The sequence below is a fragment of the Balaenoptera physalus genome (assembly GCF_965194825.1).
Source record: "Balaenoptera physalus genome assembly, chromosome: 12".
NCBI classification, from domain to species: domain Eukaryota; kingdom Metazoa; phylum Chordata; class Mammalia; order Artiodactyla; family Balaenopteridae; genus Balaenoptera; species Balaenoptera physalus.
This window is the reverse complement of record NC_138897.1, coordinates 71,840,974-71,868,142: the sequence shown is the minus strand read 5'-3', so window position 1 is coordinate 71,868,142 and position 27,169 is coordinate 71,840,974. Positions and strand designations below refer to the sequence as shown.

At 48.8% G+C, this 27,169-nt stretch overlaps 1 long non-coding RNA gene and 2 gene segments (V, D, J or C); all 3 read left to right on the top strand.

Annotated features, from left to right (window-relative positions):
• Nucleotides 1-4,686: 4,686 nt before the first annotated feature.
• LOC309639321 lies at nt 4,687-5,056 on the top strand. Its single transcript, XR_014251583.1, has 2 exons — nt 4,687-4,839; nt 4,956-5,056. It is a non-coding gene; the product is annotated as an uncharacterized lncRNA (long non-coding RNA).
• Nucleotides 5,057-10,593: 5,537 nt separating this feature from the next.
• LOC309639614 (immunoglobulin lambda variable 2-18-like) lies at nt 10,594-11,127 on the top strand. The segment is given in 2 exons: nt 10,594-10,639; nt 10,748-11,127.
• Nucleotides 11,128-16,683: 5,556 nt separating this feature from the next.
• LOC309639303 (immunoglobulin lambda variable 2-18-like) lies at nt 16,684-20,795 on the top strand. The segment is given in 2 exons: nt 16,684-16,783; nt 16,901-20,795.
• Nucleotides 20,796-27,169: the final 6,374 nt, after the last annotated feature.

Genomic DNA, 27,169 nt, shown 5'->3' with positions numbered 1-27,169 from the left:
TCTGACTTTGGAAGACGCCTCGTATATGGCTCACTACATGCTAGCCCCGTGCACTCTTTTCTTGTCCAAATCATCTTTCTGCTAAATCTGAATTTTAAAAAATTTTTTTAAAGATTTTTAAAATGTGGACCCTCTTTAATGTCTTTATTGAATATGTTACAATATTGCTTTTGTTTTATGTTTTGGTTTCTGGCCGTAAGGCAAATGGGATCTTAGCTCCCCGACTAGGGATCAAACCCGCACCCCCTGAATTGGAAGGCGAAGTCTCAACCACCGGATCGACAGTGAAGTCCCTAAATCTAATTTTTTTTAACCCAGCGAATTATGCCCCCTATTTTCCAAGTCTATGCTAGTCTCCATCTGAATAATCATTTGTCTTTATCACAGCAATTTACACATGACCAGAATCTTTGGTCTTTCTATCTATATGGTCAAAGCTCAAATAGAGTGTGAAAAATATTTACCAACTTTATTTCTAAGTTCTAATTTCACTGGGATTATAGCTGCTCCCAAGTGTGCAGGGCAGGAATCAGAGTCTTTTCACTCTCCTGAAATAGCCTCTGTTATAATTTACCCTCTCTCATTATTATGGAAACAGCCGTTCTTCCTTTCCATCCGTCCTGTTATCCTGTTACCCCTCTCTTTTTATTCTATTGAATATATAGCTGCATTGATAATCGGTCTTACTTTTCTCTAAGAAAAGCTTTTTTAGTTTTAATGACAATGACCTGAATAAGGCTCTTCACATGTTCTCCTTCTCAGAGTCTCTGAAGGATCCAGTTTGGGGGGCATCTCCTCTTCTCTCTAAGTGTTGTTTGCATGTGTCCTGGACGAGCTGGATGGGCAGGGAGGGGGCAGGGTCTCAGCTGCATCAAACAGCCTGAGAGGGTCTTTGTTCTGATACTGGCTCTGTCTTTTTCTTCCCACTTTCTTTGTTCAGAGATTCCAGGTGAGTGTTTCTACCACATCCAAGTCTTCAAGAGTAGGTTTTCACCTTATACTTGCAGTTTCTCATGAAAATTTCCTCCATGTCTGAGTCCTGGTCTATGTAGCTAAGGAGAGGAAAAGTAGTCATGTCTCTTTCAGTGTATTTTGCACAACTCCTTTTATTATGAAATGCAGCATTCCTGAAGAAGAATGTGTGAAATGCACACTCACGATTTAAGGAGGAATAATAAACAGAAACCACATAACCCCAGATGAAATCTACCCCCCAAACACATCTGTCTACCCCACTCCCCGATTAGCTGGTTTGCTGACTTCAGGGTTAATCATTCCATGGCCTTTCTTTACATTCCTGCCCCAGTCTTCCTAGGTATGCATCCCCCAAACAACATAGTTTGAAACAGTGGGTACAAGCATCCAACCCGCTGAGTGAGGAAAGGGTAGTGTGTCTACAGGTGAGGCCCCAAGAGACATGGACCCTAACAGAGGCTCAGCTTGGTCCTGGGCGGAGCTTCCCTGGATTTCCTGGAGCCCGTCCTGAAGATGGCAGACAGGGTCCCAGAGGAAAGACAAGGAACCCTAGAGTCAGGCGTCTGGCCCTGTGGGACGTGGGCGGGTCCTGGATCTCTAGAGGGAATATTGTCAGGGGATCAGCTGTCCCACATATCCTGCTACTCAGCGGGACGTGGACTCCAGGAGCTGTCTGAGATCACTTCACTGGGAGGAAGCGAGAGAGATTGTTCCTGGCTGATCAAGACCCTAGAAAATGGACCATGTCAAGACAAGCCTAGTCCAGACATAAGGTACAAATCAGAACCTGGGCGACACGCATCCAACCTTACAGGATGGTGTCAAGTATGTCAGCACCTGGATGATGTCAGCTTCCTTGTAGGTGAATATTTCTGCCGGTTGCCCATTGGAGAAAGGCCTCCATGGGAGATGGCCATTCCAGAGAGGTGGGCAGAGGCTACAAAACTCTGGAGGCACACAGGCTTCTCCTCCTGATCCCCACAGAGTCAGCTCTGCCATGCCCCCTTATTCAGGACATGTGGTTCACCCTCTCCCTAGAACAAATCTGTCAGTGGGATTAGTGGGCAGTGGTCTACTAGCCTCACGACTAAAAGGAGAGAGAATCTAGGGATCTACCTGCTTCTGTAAGGACTCACACTCATTATAATTGTTAAGTTATCTCAGCTCATCACGACCATACTCGCCACCGATCACGACCTAAGGAATGACAAATCTTCTTAGCACCACTGCAGACCTGGGACTGGCCTTTCTCAGGAGGAAGTCGGCTAACCCTTGTCGACATGCATCTTGGCTTCCATATTTCTGTTTTTCTGTACTCCTATGTTCTTTGGTGTCTTCCTGAACTCTGAAATATGCCTCTAACTATCAGTATTGTTTGACTTGGGTTTGAAAGAAACAATCATAGTTGTGCATTCGTTCCACGTCACCCATAATGACCAGAGTGAAGAACTCTGGGACAGGGGTTTGTGTTGTGAGGCTGGGGAGAGGGAGAGCGAGGAGGAAACATTGTGGTAGAATCCGCAGGGAACTGGTTTTTCTTTTTTTTTTTGACCCCGCTAAGTGGCATGTGGGATCTTAGTTCCCCGGCCAGGGATGGAAACCGTGCCCCCTGCATTGGAAGCATGACGTCTTAACCACTGGACCACCAGGGAAGTCCTGGAACTATTTCTTTGGCTGACATTTTCCTAACATACCAATAGTCAATCAACCTGAAGAGGGGTCTCAAAAATTGTCCACACCTCAAGATTTCGTTACAATGAAACTTGATGCGGTTGCCTTCACATTTCTACACCCTGGGGCTTGTCAAGATTCTGGATGTGAGGGTTTCCCTGTGTCTCTCTGTCTCCTCTCCTTTGGGAACTCCAATTATTTGTGTATTAGGTCAATTGAAGTCCCACAATTTGTGGATACTACTTCATTCTTTTAAATTCATATATCCCCCTTATGTTGAACAAGGGACTGTTTCCATTGCATGACTTCAAGTCAGAAATCTTTCGTTATCCAATGCTCTGTCTGTCATTAATCCCATCTGCTGTAATTTTCTCTGTAGTAGATTCACTGTGTTTTTTTCCACCTTCCATTGCTTAGCTGAGACTTTCTTTTTTAAAAAATTTTTATTGGAATATAGTAGATTTACACTGTTGTGTTAGTTTCTGCTGTACAGCAAATTGAATCAGTTATACATATACATATATCACTCTTTTTTAGATTTTTCTCCCATATATTGGCTGAGACTTTCTATCTCTCTATTGACTTCAGGAGGTTCTGTCCTTATTTCTTGCATCATTTTAAACAAACTGGTTGAACATCTTTGTGACATAATTCCAGCAGATCTGTGAGACACGCTCTGTTAACTTTCCCTTCCATACAGTTGAGAAGTTCTGGTTTTCCATATGCCCAGTGATTTCAGTCTATCCTGGTGTGGCCAGTTTTTTGTGGTGAAACTATGGGTCTTTAAATCCTATGTTGGCATTTTGGTTTAATCAGATTCTCTGCCCGGTTGAGTACAGGTGGTTGATTCCACCCAGCTTTGTGTGAACTGTGCTTTCCATGTCAGTTCATTTACACAGATTTGGACCTGCTCTTGGGACACGTCCTGCAATGAGCTGCACAGTGGCCCGCCTGGGAACTGGGTGGTTTTCTGTCCCTCAGGTTCCAGGGCCTCGGTTGGCACCATCTGCAGCCACCAGGGGGCAGCAAGGGCCAGGATTTGGGGAAGGTACCTGTGGCTTATATTGTCCTGTATGAAGTTTCAAGAGCTTCTTCCTGCGTAAGCCCTCTTATGTCCCAAAGCATGTGTGCCCCAAGAAATCATCTTCAAAAGTGCTAATAAATGGCCCAGGGCTCAGGCTTGGGCCTCAGACTCAGAGCACTTCGGAGACAGAGGCTGGAGCGGAATCCGAGGACCCTCCCAACTGAGGAGGATGAGAGGGAGTTGGGGGTGGGGGAGGGATGGGTTGGGAGTTTGGGACCAGCAGATACAAACTACTATATATAGGATGGATAGACAACAAGGTCCTACGGTATAGTGCAGGGAACTGTTTTCAATATCCTGTGATAAACCATAATGGAAAAGAATAAGAAACAGAATGTATATATAAGTGAATAAGTGAGTCACTTTGCTGTACAACAGAGATTCACACAACATTGTAATTCAACTATACTTCAATAGAATGTGTTTTGTTTCTTTTTTCTCTTTTTTTTAATTTTTAAAAATTCTTTAGTTGCATCACGTGACGTGCAGCACCTTAGTCCCCCGACCGTTGATCAAACCCACACCGCCTGCAGTGGAAGCACGGAGTCTTAACCACTGGACCGCCAGGGAATTCCCTTCAATAAATTTTTTTAAAACAGAAGTAGTTGAAGGGATACTGGTACCCAGCTTTGCCTTTAACTCTCAGAAAGCGGGGCAGTTGGATCTTTCAGCTGCCTGGGCTCAGGGCCTCTCCTTTGTCCCAAGAGCACAGAGGGGACCTTCTGGGATTCCTCCCCCAGGAAGCACGATGACTCTCACACCAGGAGAGACAGGAAATCCCGGGCTGGATTCCTTTCCCACATCCTGTCATGGGCTCTGTCTGTCCTCACACACCATGTGAAGGAGTTGATTCTCCAGTAATCTCTGCTGTCCAGGGATGCAGAAGAATCTGGAACAAACCGTGTCATAGGGGGCTGAGCAGAGGTGGGGAGGAGGGGCAGGTGCAGGAAGCAGATTTGCATGGAGGCCCCTCCCTCCTCTGAGGGGTTAGGGGATAAGAGAGGTCTGGGGGAGCAGGCCTAGGGCTGGGGGCTCAGAAGGCAGCGACTGGCGTGTCTCCACCATGGCCTGGGCTCTGCTCCTTGTCACCCTCCTCACTCAGGGCACAGGTGAGGCCTCCAGGGAAGGGACCCCACGGACATCTGGCTGATCCTTTGTGTCTTTGTCCTCAGGGTGACCTGGGCCCCACATGGAACTGACCAGAGTGTGTTTCTCCTCTTTGCAGGGTCCTGGGCCCAGTCTGGCCTGACTCAGCCTCCCTCAGTGTCCGGGAATCCGGGACAGACAGTCACCATCACCTGTGCTGGAACCAGCAGTGACGTCGGGGGTTATAATCAGGTTGGCTGGTACCAACAGCACCCGGGCATGGCCCCCAAAACCTTGATTTATGATGTCAATAAACGACCCTCAGGGATCCCTGATCGCTTCTCTGGGTCCAAGTCTGGGAACACGGCCTCCCTGACCATCTCTGGGCTCCAGGCTGAGGACGAGGCCGATTATTACTGTAGCTCACGTAGAAGTGGTAACACTGTGCACAGTGGTCCAAGTTCATTGGGAAGTGAGACCAAATCCTGCCCTGAGCTCACAGGCTCCCCGTTGCGGTGACTCTGCTGGTTGCTCATCTGCATCTGTGGTAGAAGCATTGGCAGCTGAGAGGAGATCTGAGGACCCTGCAGAGGGATGAGGACAAAGGACACGTGTGATTGTCCTGTTTGTTGTCCCTACTCTTTGACCTGCATCTGAGTGGGCTGAACCAGGGAGGGTTGGGGACACACTCTGGGTCTCAGAATTGTCCCTGTCCTGGCATCGGTGAACCCTGTCCGTGGACAGCTCTACAGGAAGACAGTCTCCCAATACGATGGGCTCTTTGCAACGTGGCTCCAGTATGGAGGGTGGGTTGGAGGGTATGTCCTCCGTTCCTCAGTGATGTCAAGGTCACATGTTTCCATGAAGAGCCAATGCAGCTTCCAGGTGGAATCCCAGCATATCTAACACCTATAAGAATTCATTGAAAAACAGGCGTGAGTGTCGTGGCTTCAATATTAAATTTTTCTTGAACCTGAAAGACAGTTTTCAAATGGAAACATTACTAAAATTTTAATTATGTGAATTCAATAGTTAAAAAAAATTTTTTTTTATGTTTTGTTTTGGTTTTTGTTGTGTTTTCTGTGGCCATGCCACGTACCTTGTGGGATCTATGTTCCCTGACCAGGGATCGAAACTTCACCCCCTGCAATGTAAGTGCTAAGTCTCAACCCCTGGACCGCCAGGGATATCCCAAATTCAATAGTTTAGATGAAAAAGTACATTGGTTGGATTCCTCAGGACACATCATCCCCACAGTAAAAAGTGAAGTGGAACATTTGATAACTGTGTGTTCAGGCATCCAGGACTGGAGAGCAGCTCTTTCTTGTGGTCCTGGCTCCTGGCTCGCATGAAGTTGGAGTCACGTGTCAATCGGGCTGTTTTCACATGTCAATCGGTCCTCTAACTTTGGAAGACCCGTCGTATATGGCTCACTCTATGCCGGTTCTGGGCACGCTTTTCTTGTCTAATTCATCTTCCTGATAAACCTGATTTTTTTTTAACCCCACCAGTTAGGCCCCTTATTTTCCAAGTCTATGTTAGTCTCAATCTGTGTCTTCATTTGTCTTTATCACAGCATTTTACAAATGACCAGAGTCTTTGGTCTTTCTATCTATATCATCAGAGCTCAAGTAGAGTGTAGAAAATATTGACCAACTTTATTTCTAAGTTCTACTTTCATTGGGATTATAGCTGCTAATAAGTGTGCAATGCAGGAATCAGAGTGTTTTTACTCTCCTGAAATAGCCTCTGTTATGATTTCTACCCTCCACCATTATTATGGAAACAGCCGTTGCTCCTTCGCATCTGTCCTGTTATCCTGTTATTTCTTTCTTCTTTTTTTCTATTAAACATATAGCTGCATTTATAATCAGTCTTACATTTTTCAAAGTAAGACTTTTTCTTTTAATGAGAATGACCTGAATATGGCTCTCCACATGTTCAGAAGTCACATTCTACAAAGTAGACTGAGCTGTGGTATCAAATATTCCCCTGAATATAGTAACCCTGAGCTTGCAGTTTAAACAATCCAGTGTGGGTACTTGTAGGCAGATGTGTGTGTTTGTGCCTGAGAATCGGAGCAAAGATCACCTTGTGTCCACACACGGACCCCTCCCCTCTCCCGTCCTCACTGCAGGTCCTAACAACTCCATCACAGAGCAGGATGTGGATGAGTTTTCAAAAGAGCACGATGGGATACACACTGAATCTAGAGGGTCATTGATTCCCTTCTGTTTGATGAGAAAACTTCTGGAGAAGTTTTGACCCAATATTTTAGGTGGATTTGGAAACATATGTTTGACTAAGAAAAAAGGTACTTTCTATCATAGATGATATTTTGATTCTCGGAATCTCAATGAAATGAAAATCTCGGGACACAAAGCAACAGACTCAAGTCAAGAGCATCTCTTGCCATTTTGTGCCCCGTCCAATGTGATGCCCAAACATTATTCCAGACAGCATGTGGGACCCTGCTCTGGACTGAAGGTGTGTCTTGTTTTGTATCCATATCCCGGAAGTGGGAACAGGAGCCCTTGCTCAGGTTTGGGGGTGGGGTGGACAGAGAGGAAATTTCCTAAGGGTTCACAGTGAATGAAGGGTCAAGGCATATCCGATGGGTTACGTTTTCTGGAGCAGAGATGAAGAATCTCTGAAAATTCAATTAAATTTTTAAAAAATCTCCTTACTCTTTGCTGTTGTAATATGTGCAAGGCAGAATACGACTCATGGGAAATCTACTAAGGATTCACCATCAAAAGTGGGTAAACAATAGCTTTCCTGCAGGTGGTTTGCTTTGGTTATTTTCCCACTGCAAACGTATGGCATATTTAAAGGATAAACCAAGAAGGAAGCAGTGGACATTAGCCTGTGTTATGAAGAAAGAAGATCTGGACTATTTGTGCATTTTCTCCTTAATGAGGACAAAACATGTGCTGACTGGCAGAGGACTCCCTCCTGCTATGTGGGATCCCTCCTCATGGAGGCTGGGTGGCAGCCTGAGGTCTTGTGGGAGCTCTGGCAGCTCTTAAGATCCACGAGGCAGAGGCTCCAGACGAGCTTCTGGGTGGGGGGGAGCGAGTATGGCTGCAACTGGGGTCCCTGCCTTCGGATCAAGGAGCCACAGAGAGAAACCAGCAGGGGTGTAGACAGGAGCTTACACTGAAAGTCTGGAGAGCAGGAGTTCCAAGTGTGGACCTGATAATTCTCTCACTGGAGCTTGTTCCAAGGGTGGTGGGGAGTTTCCAGTGCTCATGACTTACTGCTTCCCTGGGTGGTCCTGGGCTGTCCAGGGAGGGGTGAAGTTTAGTGCAGACCCTGATTCCCATGATGACTTTTACCCCCCACGTGCAGATGGCAGGAGATGGAGGGAAACCCTAGACCCTGGGTTTGCTGCTTGTTTTCTCAGATCGTCCTGTGTCGAGTGTCCCCAAGACCACAGGCAACTACTTTTGTCATTAAGAAGACCCACAAACAAACAAACAAAAAAAGAAGACCCACAAGACTCAGTAGAGAGGTGTCCTGGTGGCTGTGATTTCCTTCACTGAAGGGAGACCAAGCAAAATCGGCAAAGGGCTTGGTGGATGAGGTGAAATCTGAGGAAACGAGGATAAACTTCCAGGAGACCTTTCCCAGGGTCGGGCTTCATCACCAGAGTTAAATGGTGACAACGTGTGTGAAGAATTGTGCCCCAGGGAGCCTCATCAGACCCACAAGACTCTTACTGGAGGCTGGTCTCCTAGGCATCCTGTGCCTGGCATCTACTGAAATTCCAGATTTCCGCTGGGGAGCAGGTCAGGGGTTCAGAGTAAACCATAAGGTTGCGGGAAAGTGGAGACTCAGGGGGTCATTCTTCTTGGGGAATAGCCTAAACCTTCCTGAAATCTAATCACAAGACACAAACCAAGGGCGAGTCTTGTGGGCAGGTCTATCTAAGGACATTAGTCTCAGGCTGTGGGGTAACTCTGATGTGCACAAATCCTATGTGTATTCCCGCGCCTGAGTTCAGGCCCTGGATCCAAGGGAAACCCAACATCTCCCATCAGGTCCAGGTTATGTTCTATCGCAGGATGTGCTCTGTCTCTGTGAAGAAACACACACACAGCCCCACGCAAACACAGACAGACAGACAGACAGACACACACACACACACACACACACACACACACCCCCAGCACCATCACTCCTGGGTCCCCTCCACAGTACCCAGGAAAGAAGCAGGAATCTGTTCTGTGGGGACCTGGAGCTCCTTCTGCATCACCCCCGGGGCCCTGTGTCCAGAGGCAGGAGCATAAACCCTGGGATGCAAAGGACAATTACACCAATTGTCCACTTTCCTCGTAATCAGGAACTAGACATTTCAGATACTGAAACTGACAATCTTGGGAAAGACCAGGCAGCCCTGATCCTCTGTCTAGAAGACACAATGGGCCTAGCATCTGGACACAGGTGCCTGACCTCAGGGAGGCGCCAGCTCTGGGGTGAGGACCTCCCGCTGAGCACAGGGGACAGAGGAGAATCCTCACTTGCACCACGTGGCAGACAGACCTGCCTGAGAAGAGGTCCCTGCGGCTGGGCCCTGAGGCCGACTCTGACCCAGTCCCTCCTCCCAGCCCTGCACACCCTGGCATCTTCCTTCATTTTCCATTAGGTCTCCCTCCATCCTGACGGAACTAAAATCCTTCTTACATTATTCTTTTTCAAAGCGTTTTGAGAATTCAGATTCATCTCATGGGCCCATATTTCTCATCCGTGTACCTATGTGGGTGGAGTCATTTATCGTGTGAGGTTCCCCTGCCCTGAGCTGAGATCTCCTCAAGGTCACTGTCACTGAGACAAGGTCATGCTGAGACAAGATTAGAGACCCTTCAAGGGCCCTTCTGAGTCACCTGGGGAGGAAGGTGACAATTCTGTCCTGATGGGGCTGCAGGACAAAGGATGAGCCCATGGAGGGGATGAGGAGGGACTGGGTGGCTGGTGCTGAGCTGGGAGGAGGAGGAGGAAGTGGGGGGGTTCAGAGCTGGGGGGTCAGCCCCACTCAGCTGCCTCCCTGGGGTTCCGTCGTCACTATCTGAGGCCACCAGGGGGCAGCGAGGGCCTGGGTTTGGGGAGGTTCTGCTGTGGTTTCCTGAACTGTATGAAGCCCCCAGCTGCGGCCTCCTTAACCCCCTAAGGGAGAGTGTGGGGTGCAGTGTCCCCAGTCTGCTCTGCTTCATAAAACCTTTACTAGGAAGGCCAACAAAGGTCCCAGGGCTCCTCCTCAGAGCCCTGCAGAGGCAAGGGACAGGGGGGACAGGGGGCCCATCCTGCTGGGGGGACAGGTTGGGGAGGGGGATGCACACCCCCAGCTCCCCTGTGGTGTCGGGAGGAGTCGGGATGGATTCTCTAAGTCACCCCAGCCCCTCGGGCCCCTGTCCTCACCTTCCACCTGCAAAACCCAAAGAGTGATTATCGGGATTATTAGCCAACGACATTTTGACTCAAATAGTGGATGACAGGGACATCCCAGGATGGCCCCATTTCCTGGGCCCTGTAATGGTCAGTGTCCTGACTAAGGACAACGTGTCACAGAGTTTCCATCCTCTCAGATGAGCCCTGCTGTCCATGGACACCTCCAGAGCCAGGTCAGAGGGGTGAGGAGAGAATGAGGAGGGGCAGGTGCAGGAAGCTGATTTGCATGGAGGCCCCTCCCTCCTCTGAGCAGGGAGGGGATAAGAGAGGTCTGGGGGAGCAGGCCTAGGGCTGGGGGCTCAGAAGGCAGCGTCTGGAGCATCTCCACCATGGCCTGGGCTCTGCTCCTTGTCACCCTCCTCACTCAGGGCACAGGTGAGGCCTCCAGGGAAGGGACCCCACGGACATCTGGCTGATCCTTTGTCCTCAGGGTGACCTGGGCCCCACATGGAACTGACCAGAGTGTGTTTCTCCTCTTTCCAGGGTCCTGGGCCCAGTCTGGCCTGACTCAGCCTCCCTCAGTGTCCGGGAATCCGGGACAGACGGTCACCATCTCCTGTGCTGGAACCAGCAGTGACATAGGGAAATATAATGCTGTCGGCTGGTACCAACAGCGCCCAGGCACGGCCCCCAAAACCTTGATTTATGATGTCAATAAACGGCCCTCAGGGATCCCTGATCGCTTCTCTGGGTCCAAGTCTGGGAACACGGCCACCCTGACCATCTCTGGGCTCCAGGCTGAGGACGAGGCCGATTATTACTGTAGCTCAGGTACAAGTAGTAACCCTTTGCACAATGGTCCAAGTTCATGGCGAAGTGAGACCAAAACCTGCCCTGAGCTCACAGACTCCCCGTTGCTGTGACTCTGCTGGTTGCTCATCTGCATCTGTGGTAGAAGCATCGGCAGCTGAGAGGAGATCTGAGGACCCTTAAGAGGGATGAGGACAAATGACAACGTGTGGTTTTCATGTTTGTTGTCCCTCCTCTTTGACCTGCATCTGAGTGGGCTGAGCCAGGGAGGGTTGGGGACAGACTCTGGGTCTCAGAGTTGTCCCTTTCCTGGCATCGGTGAACCCTGTCCGGGGACAGCCCTGCAGGATGGTGGTCTCCCCGGTACGATGGGCTCTTTGAAAGGTGGCTCCAGAATGGAAGGTGGGCTGGAGGGCATGTCCCGTATTCCTCAGTGATGTCAAGGTCACCTGTTTCCATGAGGAGCCAGTGCAGTTTCCAGGTGGAATCCCAGCATATCTAAGACCTGTGAGAATTAATTGAAAAACTGCGCAAGTGTTGTGGGTTCAATGTTATTTTTTCTTGAACAGTTTTCTAACGCAACCATTACTGAAATTAAATTATGTGAATTGAATAGTTTGTTTTTAATTTGTTTTTGTTTGTTTTTTTGTTTTCTTTTTTTTTTTTGGCCATGCCACGTGGCATGTGGGATATTAGTTCCCTGACTAGGGATGGAACCTCTACCCCCTGCAATGGAAGGTCTAATTCTTAACCACCGGACAGCAAGGTATGTCCCGAATTCAATAGTTTAGATGAAAAACAAAGTACATGGGTTGGATTGCTCAGGACACATCATCCCCACAGTAACAAGTGAAGAGGAACATTTGATAGCTGTGTGTTCAGGCATCTAGGACTGGAGAGCAGCTCTTGTGGTCCTGGCTCCTGGCTCTCATGAAGTTGGAGTCACGTGTCAGTCGGGTTGATTTCATTAAGGTCCTCTAACTTTGGAAGGCCCCTGCTATATGACTAACTCCATACCGGTCCTGTGTACACTTTGCTTATCCAAATCATCTTCCTGATAAATCTGATTTATTTTATTTTATTTTATTTTTTATAAATTTATTTATTTTAAAAATTTATTTATTTTTGGCTGTGTTGGGTGTTTGTTGCTGTGTGGCGGCTTTCTCTAGTTGCGGCGAGCGGGGGCTACTCTTCGTTGCTGTGTGTGGGCTTCTCACTGCGGTAGCTTCTCTTGCTGCAGAGCACAGGCTCTAGGTGAGCGGGCTCAGTAGTTGTGGCTCTCGGGCTCTGGAGTGCAGGCTCAGTAGTTGTGGCACACGGGCTTAGCTGCTCTGTGGCATGTGGGATCTTCCCAGCCCAGGGCTCGAACCCGTGTCCCCTGCATTGGCAGGCTTATTCTTAACCACTGTCCCGCTAAGGAAGTCCCAATCTGATTTATTTTAACCCAGCCAATTAGGCTCCATATTTTCTAAGTGTATCCTGTCTCAATCTGAAGAATCTTTTATCTTTATCACAACATTTTACATTTGACCAGAATCATTGGTCTTTCTAACTATATTGTCAAAGATCAGGTTTAGTGTAGAAAATATTTACCGACTTCATTTCTAAGATATACTTTCATTGGGATTACAGCTGCTCCTAAGGTGCAGTGTGGGAATAAGAGTGTTTTTACTCTCCTGAAATAGCCTCTGTTATAATATCTACCCTCCCGCATTATTATGGGGACAGCCGTTCTTCCTTTCCTTCTGTACTGTTATCCTGTTATCTCTCTCTTTTTCTCTATTAAACATAGAGCTGCATTTATAATCAGTTTTACATTTTTCTAAGAAAGGCTTTTTTCTTTTTAATGAGAATGACCTGAATCTGGCTCTCCACTTCCTCAGAAGTCACATCCTATGCATTAGCCTGAGCTGTGATATCAAATATTCCTCTGAATATAGTAATCTTGAGCTTGCAGTTTAAACAATCCAGTCCAGGTAATTGTAGGCGGATGTGTGTGTTTGTGCATGAGAACCTGACCAAAGGTCACCTTAGGTCCACACATGGACCACTCCCGGCTTCCGTCCTCACTTCAGGTTCCAAATGCTCAGTCATGGAGCAGGACATGGGTGAGTTTTCAAGAGCACGATGGTGATACACACTAAATCAAGAGGATGTTTGATGCCCTTCTCTTTGATGAGAAAACTTCTGGACAAGTTTTGACCCAATATTTTAGGTGGATTTGGAAAGATATGTTTGACCAAGAAAATAGCTGCTTTCTGTGATAGACGATATTTTGATTCTCAGTCTCAATGTAATGAAAATCTCAGAACACAAAGCAACAGACTCAAGTCAAAAGCGTCTCTTGCCATATTGTACCACATTCGATGTGATGCCCAAACACTGTTCCAGACAGCATGCCGGTACCCAGATCTTGAATGAAGGTGTATCTTGTTTTGTCTCCTTATCCCAAAAGTGGGAACAGGAGCCCTCACTCAGGTCGGGGGTGGGGTGGACAGAGAGGAATTTCCCTCAGAGTCCACAGTGAATGAGGGGTCTGCACCACAGGCGTCAAGGGATTTCCAATGGATTACCTTTTCTGGATCAGTGATGAAGAATCTCTGAGAATTCAATTACAATTTTTTTAAAAATCTGAATTTCTAGGCATGAATCCATCCATAATCTTTGCTGTTGTAACATGTGCAATGCAGAATAATACTCCTGGGAAATCCAATAAGAATCACAGTCAAAAGTGGGTAAACAAAGAACTTTCCTGCAGGTGGTTTGCTTTGGTTATTTCCCCACTGCAAACATTTGGAATATTGAAAGGATAAACAAAGAAGGACTAAGTGGACGTTAGCCTGTGTTATGGAGAAAGAAGGGCTGGACTATTTGGGTATTTTCTCCTTAATGAGGACAAAACACTTGCTAACTGGTAAAGGATTCCCTCCTGCTACTGGGGATCCCCCCCCACCATAGAGGCCGGGTGGTGGCCTGAGGCTCTTGTGGGAGCTGTGGCAGCCCTTGAGATCCAGGAGGCAGAGGCTCCAGACCATCTTCCAGGGTTGGGGGGCGAATGTGGCTGCATATAGGGCCCCTGCTTTTGGATCAAGGTTCCACAGAAAGAGTGGTATAGACAGGAGCCCACACTGAAAGTTAGGAGAGCAGGAGTTCCGAGTGTGGACCTGATCTTTCTCTCACTGGAGCTTGTGCTGGGGGTGGTGGAGAGCTGTGGTGAGTTCCAGTGCTCGTGACCTCGCGACTCCCTGGGTGGTCCTGGGGTGTCCATGGAGGGGTGGAGTTTACTACAAACCCTGAATCTCATGATGACCTTTACCCCCCGGGTGCAGAGGGTAGGAGATGGAGGGAAACCCTAGACCTGGGTTTGCTGCTTGTTTTCTCAGATCGTCCTGTGTCGAGTGTCCCCAAGACCACAGGCAGCTATTTGTGTCACAAAGAAGACCCCTAGGACTCAGTAGAGAGTCGTCCTAATGGCTGTGATTTCCTTCAGTGAATGGAGATCAAGCAAAATCAGCAAAGGGCCATGGTGGATGAGGTGAAATACGAAGAAACCAGGAGAAGTTTCCAGGAGGCCTTTCCCAGATGAGGGACGGGCTTCATCACCAGAATCAAATGGTGACAACGTGTGTGAATTGTGCCCCAGGGAGCCTCATCAGACCCACAAGACTCTTACTGGAGGCTGGTCTCCTAGGCATCCTGTGCCTGGCATCTACCGAAATTCCAGATTCCCGCTGGGGAGCAGGTCAGGGGTTCAGAGTAAACCATAAGGTTGCGGGAAAGTGGAGACTCAGGGGGTCATTCTTCTTGGGGAATAGCCTAAACCTTCCTGAAATCTAATCACAAGACACAAACCAAGGGCGAGTCTTGTGGGCAGGTCTATCTAAGGACATTAGTCTCAGGCTGTGGGGTAACTCTGATGTGCACAAATCCTATGTGTATTCCCGCGCCTGAGTTCAGGCCCTGGATCCAAGGGAAACCCAACATCTCCCATCAGGTCCAGGTTATGTTCTATCGCAGGATGTGCTCTGTCTCTGTGAAGAAACACACACACAGCCCCACGCAAACACAGACAGACAGACAGACAGACACACACACACACACACACACACACACACCCCCAGCACCATCACTCCTGGGTCCCCTCCACAGTACCCAGGAAAGAAGCAGGAATCTGTTCTGTGGGGACCTGGAGCTCCTTCTGCATCACCCCCGGGGCCCTGTGTCCAGAGGCAGGAGCATAAACCCTGGGATGCAAAGGACAATTACACCAATTGTCCACTTTCCTCGTAATCAGGAACTAGACATTTCAGATACTGAAACTGACAATCTTGGGAAAGACCAGGCAGCCCTGATCCTCTGTCTAGAAGACACAATGGGCCTAGCATCTGGACACAGGTGCCTGACCTCAGGGAGGCGCCAGCTCTGGGGTGAGGACCTCCCGCTGAGCACAGGGGACAGAGGAGAATCCTCACTTGCACCACGTGGCAGACAGACCTGCCTGAGAAGAGGTCCCTGCGGCTGGGCCCTGAGGCCGACTCTGACCCAGTCCCTCCTCCCAGCCCTGCACACCCTGGCATCTTCCTTCATTTTCCATTAGGTCTCCCTCCATCCTGACGGAACTAAAATCCTTCTTACATTATTCTTTTTCAAAGCGTTTTGAGAATTCAGATTCATCTCATGGGCCCATATTTCTCATCTGTGTACCTATGTGGGTGGAGTCATTTATCGTGTGAGGTTCCCCTGCCCTGAGCTGAGATCTCCTCAAGGTCACTGTCACTGAGACAAGGTCATGCTGAGACAAGATTAGAGACCCTTCAAGGGCCCTTCTGAGTCACCTGGGGAGGAAGGTGACAATTCTGTCCTGATGGGGCTGCAGGACAAAGGATGAGCCCATGGAGGGGATGAGGAGGGACTGGGTGGCTGGTGCTGAGCTGGGAGGAGGAGGAGGAAGTGGGGGGGTCAGAGCTGGGGGGTCAGCCCCACTCAGCTGCCTCCCTGGGGTTCCGTCGTCACCATCTGAGGCCACCAGGGGGCAGCGAGGGCCTGGGTTTGGGGAGGTTCTGCTGTGGTTTCCTGACCTGTATGAAGCCCCCAGCTGCGGCCTCCTTAACCCCCTAAGGGAGAGTGTGGGGTGCAGTGTCCCCAGTCTGCTCTGCTTCATAAAACCTTTACTAGGAAGGCCAATAAAGGTCTCAGGGTTCATCCTCCAAGGCCTGCTGAGTCAGGGGACAGGGGGGCAGGGGGCCCGTCCTGCTGGGGGGACAGGTTGGGGAGGGGGATGCACACCCCCAGCTCCCCTGTGGTGTCGGGAGGAGTCGGGATGGATTCTCTAAGTCACCCCAGCCCCTCGGGCCCCTGTCCTCACCTTCTACCCGCAAAACCCAAAGAGTGGTTATTGGGATTATGAGCCAAGGACATCTTGACTCCCATAGTGGATGACAGGGACATCCCAGGATGGTCCCACTTCCTGGGCCTTGTAATGGTCAGTGTCCTGACTAAGGACAACGTGTCACAGAGTTTTCATCCTCTCAGATGAGCCCTGCTGTCCATGGACACCTGCAGAGCCAGGTCAGAGGGGTGAGGAGAGAATGAGGAGGGGCAGGTGCAGGAAGCTGATTTGCATGGAGGCCCCTCCCTCCTCTGAGGGGTTAGGGGATAAGAGAGGTCTGGGGGAGCAGGCCGAGGGCTGGGGCTCAGAAGGCAGTGACTGGCGTGTCTCCACCATGGCCTGGGCTCTGCTCCTTGTCACCCTTCTCACTCAGGGCACAGGTGAGGCCTCCAGGGAAGGGACCCCGGGGACATCTGGCTGATCCTTTGTGTCTTTGTCCTCAGGGTGACCTGGGCCCCCACATGGAACTGACCAGAGTGTGTTTCTCCTCTTTGCAGGGTCCTGGGCCCAGTCTGGCCTGACTCAGCCTCCCTCAGTGTCCGGGAATCTGGGACAGACGGTCACCATCTCCTGTGCTGGAACCAGCAGTGACATAGGGAAATATAATGCTGTCGGCTGGTACCAACAGCTCCCAGGCATGGCCCCCAAAACCCTGATTTATGATGTCAATAAACGGCCCTCAGGGATCCCTGATCGCTTCTCTGGGTCCAAGTCTGGGAACACGGCCACCCTGACCATCTCTGGGCTCCAGGCTGAGGACGAGGCTGATTATTACTGTGGCTCAGCTAGAAGTGGTAGTATTTTGCACAGTGGCCCAAGTTCATGGGGAACTGAGACCAATATCTCCTCTGAGATCACTCAGCCCTTCACTCCTAAACTGAGGCTTTCATTTGCTTTTGTTATTAGTTTATTTACAAGCAATTACGAACTTAAACAAAAATATATAGGTTACATAGAGAACTGCTGCATAACCTTTTTCCAGATTCACGAATTTTAAATACTTTGCCATAATCGCTTTTCTTATATCCCGTTTTCTCTCATTCCCTCTCTGCATTTGTATGTCTATACACACACACATCCATATGCACACACAGCACACACCCAGGCACACAAAACATTTATTTTCTGAATCATTTGAGAGTAATTTGTATCTACCAGAAACCAAGCCTTCATATTTTTTCTTACATAGGATTCATAATCCATAACATACATCATTTTAAGGTGAATCATCCAGTGGTTTTTAATAGAGTCACAAGTTTGAACATCCACTAACATTCTATCTTCCAGGATATTTTCATCCTCATAAAAGGAACACCTCATCCATCACCAGTCAATCCCCTTTCCCTAGTCCCTCCAGCTCTCAAAACGATTTTTTTTTTATAGATTTATTTATTTTATTTATTTACTTTTGGCTGCATTGGGTCTTCATTGCTGTGCACGGGCTTTCTCTAGTTGTGGCGAGCGGGGGCTACTCTTCATTGCGGTGTGCAGGCTTCTCATTGCAGTGGCTTCTCTTGTTGCAGAGCATGGGCTCTAGGCGTGCGGGCTTTCGTAGTTGTGGCACATGGGCTCAGTAGTTGTGGCTCGCGGGCTCTAGAGTGCAGGCTCAGTAGTTGTGGCACACGGGTTTAGCTGCTCCGCGGCATGTGGGATCTTCCCAGACCAGGGCTAGAGCCCAAGTCTCCTGTATTGGCAGGCAGATTCTTAACCACTGTGCCACCAGGGAAGCCCCTCAAACCATTAATATACTTCCTGCCTGTTCTAGACTTTTCACATGAATGCAACAATACCTTATGTAGCCCTTTTTGCCTGGCTCCTCTCACTCTATAATATTTTCAAGGTTCTTTCCTGTTGCAGCACATATGAGTACTTCATTCATTCTTATTGCCAAATAATGCCACATTGTCAGCATCGACCTACTTGCTTGAACATCTGGGTGGACCCAGGCATAAGCACCAGATGGCTTTCCCATCTTGCGAGAACTTTCCCAGTTTTAGCTCTGAAAGTGCCCTGTCCTGTCTGGGACTTCAATCTGGGGCAAATCACGGTGGATCGTCGCTGAGATGGTTAATTTTATGTGTCAGCTTGACTGGTCACAGGGGACCCAGAAGAAGCATCATTTCTGGATGGGTCTGGGCAGGTGTTCCTGGATGAGATGAGCATTTGAATCTGGGGACTCAGTAAATACATTGCCCTTCGCAGTGTGGGTGAGCATCGCCCAATCTGTTGAGGGTCTGTGTAGAGAAAAAGGAAAAGGCAGGAGGATTTCACGTCTGTTTCTCTTCTCACTGTACGAGCTGGGACATTTCACCTCAACTTCTCCAGCCCTCAGACTGGAATTTACATCACTGGACCCCTGGTTCCCAAATCTTTGGACACAAACTGAATTACATCACCAGCTTTCTCAGCTTTCTAGGTGTCGAGAGTGGCTCCTGGGACTTCCCTGCTCAATAATCAATACTAATCTCTCTCTCGCTCTCTCCCTATATATATATATTCCTTACAAAAAATTCTTCTTTAGTTATATGTATATATTTTTATTTGTTTTGTTTCCCTAGAGAACCCTGACTAATACAGTCCTCTTAACAGGAAGCTCAATCTTCTCGTAATGTTCTCATCATCATTATTTTTTCTAAGCTTTTACCTGTTACCTTCTTTCTTTCCCTATAAACACATAGGTCAGTATCATCATGCTTGAATCACCTTGGCTGGAACAAGGTCACGCAGGGACCCCCAGCAGCTGGGTCACAGCACAGGGAGAGGGGTCTCAGCTACTGGACACCAAACAATGTCCTGAGTCACGTCCCCTTGTGCGTAAGGCTGGTGAGAGGCTACACCTGCCCGACAGGTGTGTGTCCTGGTGGAGACGACAGAGGTGGCACAGAGGCCACTGTCCCAGGATCCTCTGTGGCACCTGCGGGGAGACTTGCTCCCTGACTGTAAGGGCATCAGTGGGATCTTTACCAAGAGTCATCTGTGCACAGGCGGCGGGAGCCACCATGGCCTCTACGAGTGTCTCCTGTAAAGGTGGGAGCACAGTCTCCTGCTGAGAAATTGGTCACTGTTTTTACAACATGGAGAATTTCCAACAAAACCACAAGGCAGATGTGGAGAGCAGAGGATGCTCCAATAGGAGATTTCTGGAGCCACCACCCTCCAGGTGTGCGATGTGTGGAGTCTCAGGCTGTAGTGGCAGCTTCCTGTGAAGCTTCAAATAATTATGCTATATTTGAATATATGAATATATTTATACAATGATGAGAGGAATGTCACTTTGGGTGGAGGTAACATGAAATGGTTTAGCTGTCCCTGTGGTCAGGGTATCTGCCAGGGTTGTTATTATTCACAGCAACGAGGGATCAGCATCGCTGGCCTGGTACCTTCCTGCGTCCATTGAATTTGGGTCAGGTGTCATTAAACTTTTCTGGCTATTATGACGTTCTTTTCTTAAACTGTTAGTATTTAATGAATCCCATATTTAATTTTTTCCAGAAATATAAGAATCCAGTAATTGATTTTAGTGATTCTTAATAGGTATATGCTTTTACTTTATTGCTTATTACTCCTATTATGTGTTAGTAGTAATTTTCCTCCTTTTGTGGCAGTCATTCTTATTATATTTCCGTCATGTTTTATTGAGTGGGCGCAAGCATCTCAGGAATTTTTAATTCAACTGTGACGCCCAAATCATGAGGGGCCCTGAGTTGCTGCTTGTATGAACAAACGTGCAGCAGAGGCAAGGCAGCTCCCGTGACCCCGGGGTTTGCTTCTTGCAGGAAGCACTGGACGCCTGGAGTGATCACAGGAGGCCTGTCCACAGCGACCCCCGCAGACAAAGACCCAAACCGCTGGGATCTGACCTGGTGTCAGATGCCTGACTGATTGACTCGTGAGAAGTTCCTGAACCAGTCCCCGCTTTATTATAATCTCAAAAAATGTCGTCGTTAAACGAATGTCTACATAGTACAGCACATACCTCTGTGAAACACACACCAACGATTGTCTCAAATCCAGAGCTAACACTTCCCCCCACACTTTTCCTTTCCCGTCCCCAGAGGCCCCCCTTCACCCACCCCAAGCTCGGCCAGGGCCTCACCCCCTTAGCTCCTGGAATGTGGTTGTGTGATACGAACAGTGACACTAAAAACCTTCATCAAAGTATTTGTGTTTCATAAACTCCTAGTCCATTGCCTGAGGGGTCATGTCCATTTCCATCCAGAAAGGACCCGTCATCCTGAGTGTAATATTTACTGCAAACTCATCTGTTTCTGGAAAAACACCCTTGGGGAAGCGTGTCTGTGATGAAGAGCTTTTACCTCAGGAAGGTGCCAGGCTCTGAGGTGAGGGCGTCTCAAGGGCACAAAGGGGAAGACAGAGAACGTCTGTGTCCCCAAGAACCACCCCGCTCCTGTGGAGAAGACCCAGAGCTGGACCCCCAGGCCCCTCCTGACCCGGTCCCTCCTCCAGAGCCTCAGCCCCAGAATCTCCCCCTTGATTCCCTGGGTCATTCTCCATCTGGACGGAGCTCTCTCTGTCTCACGTTATCCTTATTTTGTCTATATTTAAGGATTCTGGCATCTTCTCGGGGGCCCGTTTCTCTCATCTGCATCCCTAACGGGACTGGATTAATTTATGTCTCAGGTTCCCTCATCCCTGAGCCCACGTCCACCTCCCATGACTAACCCTGTGACAAGGCCAACCTGGGACGAGCAAGGTGACCCCGAGGGGGGCATCTTGGCTTCCTGATTTTACAGGTGATGTACCTCATTCTGGAGGAAGTCGAGGGAAGGTGAGGCTTGCCTGCAGGCATGGGGGCCTGGCACTGAGCTGGGGAGGGGGAAGGGAGACCTGGGTGTCCAGCCCCCACTCGGCTGTCTCCCTGGGCTCAGCTCTCGCCACTGAGGCCACCGGGGGGCAGCAGGGCCCGGATTTGGGGGAGGTTGTCTGTGTTGTCATTCCGTCCTGTCCAAAGGCCCTGCAGCTTCTTCCAAGCCAGTCCTAAGCGGGTCATGAGGGAGGGGTGTCCGACATCTCCCGTGTCTCATAATCACTCTACTGGACATGCCAGGGAGCATCTCCAACCTCAACCACCGCAGAGCAGCGGAGAGGGTGATGCCAGAGCACCTTAGCCTAGGGGACTGGGGAGGGCATGAGGGACAAGGCGAGTATCCCCGGCACTGCCTGGGTCCCCGGAAGAGGGGTCACTGGATGTCCCCTCCTCCGCAGCATAGATGCCCTGCTCCCCTTGTCCCAGCAGAAGGAGGGGAGTTCTTGCTTCCCTCTGTATCCACCACGACCCCCCACAGGAGGAGAGGACACAGCCAGCTGGGCTCCGTGTTCTGGGCTCTGTCACCTTCTCAGTCTGTCCTGAATCAGAAAATACATGACAGCCCATTTTAATCTCTCAGGCAGCTCTGCTGTCCAGGGACTCAGACGTTCCCAGAATCAAGGGCCACAGTAGAGGCGGTGAGGAAGGGCAGGTGCAGGAAGCAGATTTACATGGAGGCCCCTCCCTCCTCTGTGGGGGAGGGGATAAGAGAGTTCTGAGGGACCAGGCCTAGGGCTGGGGGCTCAGAAGGCAGCGTCTGGGGCGTCTCCACCATAACCTGAGCTCTGCTCCTTGTCACCCTCCTCACTCAGGACACAGGTGACGCCTCCAGGAAAGGGACCCCGGGGACATCTGGCTGATCCTTTGTGTCTTTGTCCTCAGGGTGACCTGGTCTAGTACGGAGCTGACCAGAGTGTGTTTGTCCTCTTTCCAGGGTACTGGGCGCATTGCGCCTTGACTCAGCCTTCCTCAGTGTCTGGGAATCTGGGACAGACGGTCACCATCTCTTGTGCTGGAACCAGCAGTGACAGCGGGGGTAGCAGTTATGTTAGCTCTTACCAACAGCGCCCGGGCACGGCCCCCAAAACCCTGATTTATGATGTCAGTAAGTGGTGCTCAGGGATCCCTGATCACTTCTCTGGCTCCAAGTCTGGGAACACGGCCTCCCTGACCATCTCTGGCCTCCAGGCTGAGGACGAGGCTGATTATTAATTACTGTAGCTCATATACAAGTAGTAGCACTTTGCACAGTGGTCCAAGTTCATGGGGAAGTGAGACCAAAACGTCCCTGAGTTCACAGGCTCCCTATTGCTCTGGAAATGCTTCTCCCCCCTGAGCTGCCAGCTCCATGCAGCTCGGCCATGAGAGGTCAGTGGTCTCTGAGCTCCTCTCTTTGCCTACAGTGAAGGTGGTGGGAAATATGCTCTTGGGGTTATTGTCTTGGGATGGTAACCACTTCCTCATCCTGTATGATGTGCCACTCTTTCCAGCTCTTCCACAGCAGTATGATGGTTAATTTTATGTGTCTATTTGCCTGAGATAAGAGATGCCTAAACTGCGGTTAAAATATTATTTCTTGGTGTCTATGAGGATGTCTCATGAGGAGGACATTGGCATTTGAGTCCACAGACTGAGTAGAGAAGATCACTGGTACAGTGCACTGGGCACCATTTTTGAGTTGAGAGCCTGAATAGAACAAAAAGGGAGAGGAAGGGGACATTGCTCTCTCCTCGTCATCAGAGGCATCACCTTCTCCTGACCCTGGACACTGGCACTGCTTCTTCAGCTTTCAAACTTAGCCCGGGACTTACATCCTAGGCCCCCGAATCACAGGCATCTGACTCAGATTGAATTATATCACTGGCTTTCCTGGTTCTGCAGCTTGCTGATAGATTATGAGACACCTTCAGCCTCCATAATGGTGTGAATCAGTTCCTACAATAAATTATATATATATTTTTCCTGTTTCTCTGGAACAACCTGACTAATCATGATTTTGGTACCCAGAGTGGTTCACGAGGAATAGAATTTTAAGGATGATTTTTCTTAATTGATTCTAAGGTTTCTGGAATTAGCTGTCTAATCTGATTCAATTGAATGGCACTAATGGCTATTTCCATTAGTACAGAGAGCACAGCTAGTGTATGTCATGAACTGTTCATCAAAATGAGAAAAATGCCTGCCTTGGATTCTTCTAAGCAACCACTTGTAAGAATCGAGGAGCTAAGTGACCCTGTATATGATATTTTGGAACGTTTTGGGAATCCTGCAGAATATCATGACATTGGTATCTGCTCAGAATGCTGCTGGACAGAGTAGGGAGAGAAAAAGATGAGCTTAACGATTCAAGATCCCATCCCAAGGGCCACACAACAGACCTGCGAGTTTTCCAGAGTGCCCTGGATGAGAGCCTCATCTCGTGCAACACTTGGAGTGAAATAGCTGAAAATCCAACCCAGACCCTCCTCCTTCAATTGGCTAAATTCCAGCAAAGTTGAGCCCCAGCCTTGTAGTGAAGAAGGTGGTTGGGAAAGAACCGGATCCCACAGGTTGGGTGGGGATGTGTGGGAGGACCTGAGGGACCTGGGGACACTGAGCCCCTCAATTCTCATGTGTCTTCTTTGCCTGTGGAAGACGCCTCCCCACTCCCAGCGGTACAGGTCTTTCCACGTCTGTCTGGGGCGATTGACCCTGCATTGCCCAAGGAAAAGATCACGGCCGCCCTGAGGAAGCTGCCACGTGAGGCTGTGCTGATTCTCCTCAGGAACCCCCGCCCCCATTACCCTTCTTTGCTTCTGGACCAACAATTAGACTCGGGTCCCAGCAGTTTCCTAGGATGAGAACAGAGTGTGAGCCTCGAGAGGGGCACTGCACTCCAAGAACTGCTTGTTTCTCCTAATTCACACAGACAGAAATCCCCAGAACACGTTGGGATGGGATTCGAGGGTGGGGGGCAGTGGTGGGAGGAACATCAAGCTGGATCAGCTGGATCTGTGATCTGGGCTCACTCCACAGAGACTCTGCGTTTCATGTTCCCTGCAGCTCGGGGAGGTAGACAGAGCCTCCGCAGTTTGGGGGTTGGTTGGCGGAAGCAATGTCCAAGATGGTCCCTAGTGAGTGAACTAGAGAAGCCAGACCTGCCTGGAGACAAAGGGATTCAAAAGGTAGGGAGGTTGTAATGTTAGAGTGAATTTGTGTTTTAAGACCTGCTACCCACTCCAGGAGGGTCCAGAAGGCACACTTCTCACCAATACTTTAAGAAACAAATCTGTGAGGGGAGCCCCAGAATCCTTGAAGAACTCTGTGCTCACCCTTGTCTAGGCCAGACCTTATAATGGGAACTGCAGCCCCTTAGCTGGAAATCCTAAACACAATGAGAGGAATTGGATCCTGGGTGGCAGGGGCCAAGGGGCGGCCCTCGCCTGCCAAAGGCAAGGTTACCGTCACAGCAGAGTCACAGCAGCAATCAGAAGAGTCTGACGCGTACAGATCTATGTCATGGCTTGTTAATTGTGGTATTTCTAGAAGTGAAAAAGGTGGGAAGCCTGCTAAATTCCTACTTGGTCAAAAAACCTTCTGGGTCAAGTGAACAAAAGTCTAACCAAAATCATAAAAATAGAGAGTCACGGCCCCTCGGTTAATTCCTAGCCTTGAGCGGTTTACAGATCCAGAACCCCATGAATGAAGCAGAGGCTGAGTCCCCTTGAGGAAGGACCCTAGTACACTACCAAAAATGTACACTGTGATCTTTCTCCCAATCTACCCAAAGGGACCAATAGCCTGTTATCAGGGTAACTGTGTACTGGGAAAAACAAAAGAATCAGACTTTTCAGGGACTGCTGGACGCTGGCTCTGAACTGATATTGATTCTGGGACCCCCAAACACTACTGTGGCTTCCAGAGCAGGGGCTTGTGGAGACGGGGTGATCAATGGAATTTCTTCTCAGGTCTGTCTCACAGTGGCTCCCATGGGTTCCCGAATCCATTCTGTGGTTATTTCTCCAGATCCCGAATATAGTTACCGTGTGGCCTGAACTGCCCACCATGAACTGGGTGCTATCTGACCCACCAAGGCACATACATCAAAGTGCACAGAAGTGGACAGCTGCAGCATGACAGCCCCTCTCCAGGACGTCCTTGAAGGATATGGTGAAAGGAAACCCTCCCCGCAGGCAGACCCTCCAACAGTGCACCTGGCTGTGCATTCTGGAGGGAGAAATGGCCCGACGTGCAATTATATATCGAGTCATTGGTTTGGCTGGATGGTCATGGACTTGGAAGGAACGTGATGGAAAGTTGGTGAAAAAATAAATTTGCAACATGGTTGGACCTAGAGGTTGTTATACTGAGTGAAGTAAGTCAGACCAAGAAAGACAAATATCATATGATATCGCATATATGTGGAATCTAGAACGTATGGTACAAATGAACATATTTACAAAACAGAAATTGAGTCACAGATGTATTAATAGAAAACAAACTTACGGTTACCAAGAAGGAAAGGGGGGGATAAACTGGGAGATTGAGATTGACATATACACACTACTATATATAAAAATAACTAATAAGAACCTACTGTATAACACAGGGAACTCTATTTGGTGCTCTGTAATGACCTATATGCGAAAATAATCTAAAAAGAGTGGATATATGTATATGTATGGCTGATTTACTTTGCTGTACAGCAGAAACTATCAATAACGCAACATTGTAAATCAACTATACTCCAATAAAAAATTAATTTAAATAAATAAATTTGGGAAGAGGTATGTGGATAGACCTCTCTGAAAGTGCAAAAATTACGTGAAGATATTTGCGTCCAGTGTGAATGTTCACCAATGCGTTCACCAATGCAGAGGAGAATTTTAATAATCAAGTGGATAGGACGGCCCATTCTGTGGATTCCAGGCAGCACCTTTCCCCAGCCACCTCTGTCTTCATCCAATGGTCTCACGAACCAAGTGGCAATGGTGACAGCGACAGAGATTATGCAAGGACTCAGCAACATGGGCCAGGGCCACCACAAACCAAGGTCGACCCGGCAGTCCAAACAGTTCTGCTAATAGCCCAGAATAGCCTCTGGGAATGAAAGTTTGCTTCACCCCATCAAGTCAAGAACCACGACCAGCTGAGGTGCTTGCTGAGGGCAGAGGAAATACAGAATGGATAGTAGAAGAAGGTAGTTATAAATACCACCTGTGACTATGTGACCAGTCACAGAAATGAGGACTGAATGGTCATGAGTGTTTCCTCTTCATTTTGTTATGAGTGCATTTGTGTGTATGTGTGTGTGTGTGCGTGCGCACATGCACGTATTAAGCAAACAGCTTTGTTTTCTTTCCTCTCTTGTTCCCTTTCACTGTCGCTTCTCTGGGAGTGCTTGGGCTCCATTTAGGGTTCAAATCTCCAGGAGGCAAATAATCTCCAGAGACTTATTGCTGCCTCAGCTTCCCAAATCCCTGCACCATGCTGAGCCGTCTTACAATGTGGAGGCCACAATCTGATAGAATCGACATGCTTAAAATATCCAACCGAGTCCAGAAGAGTAGGGTCACATCCCCCACTCCATCCTCCCTCAGTTGCCCCCATGAGGCTTGGAAAAAGACTTAGTTAATAGACACCCAACCCAGAGCAATGAGTCCCAGGTTCCCTTACTCCTCACGTCCATAAACAAGCAGACTTTGTGGGGAATCGAAAAGGGTGTCTCCAAATGTCCACATGCATTCTCTTCATTTCAGAATGTAATAGAGGACAAAGACAGTATTTGATACAGAGCTACTGGCTGGATTCTAGGACTTCTAAGCTCAGATAAAGCTTGGATTTGAGACAGAGAAGTTTTATTTAGAGGCTTTCAAGGAAAGACTGAGGTTCATTTTAGAGGGAATCAACCAGAGACCCAAAGTCAAGTCTATCAGGCCTGAAGTCTCTTTTGGGAAAG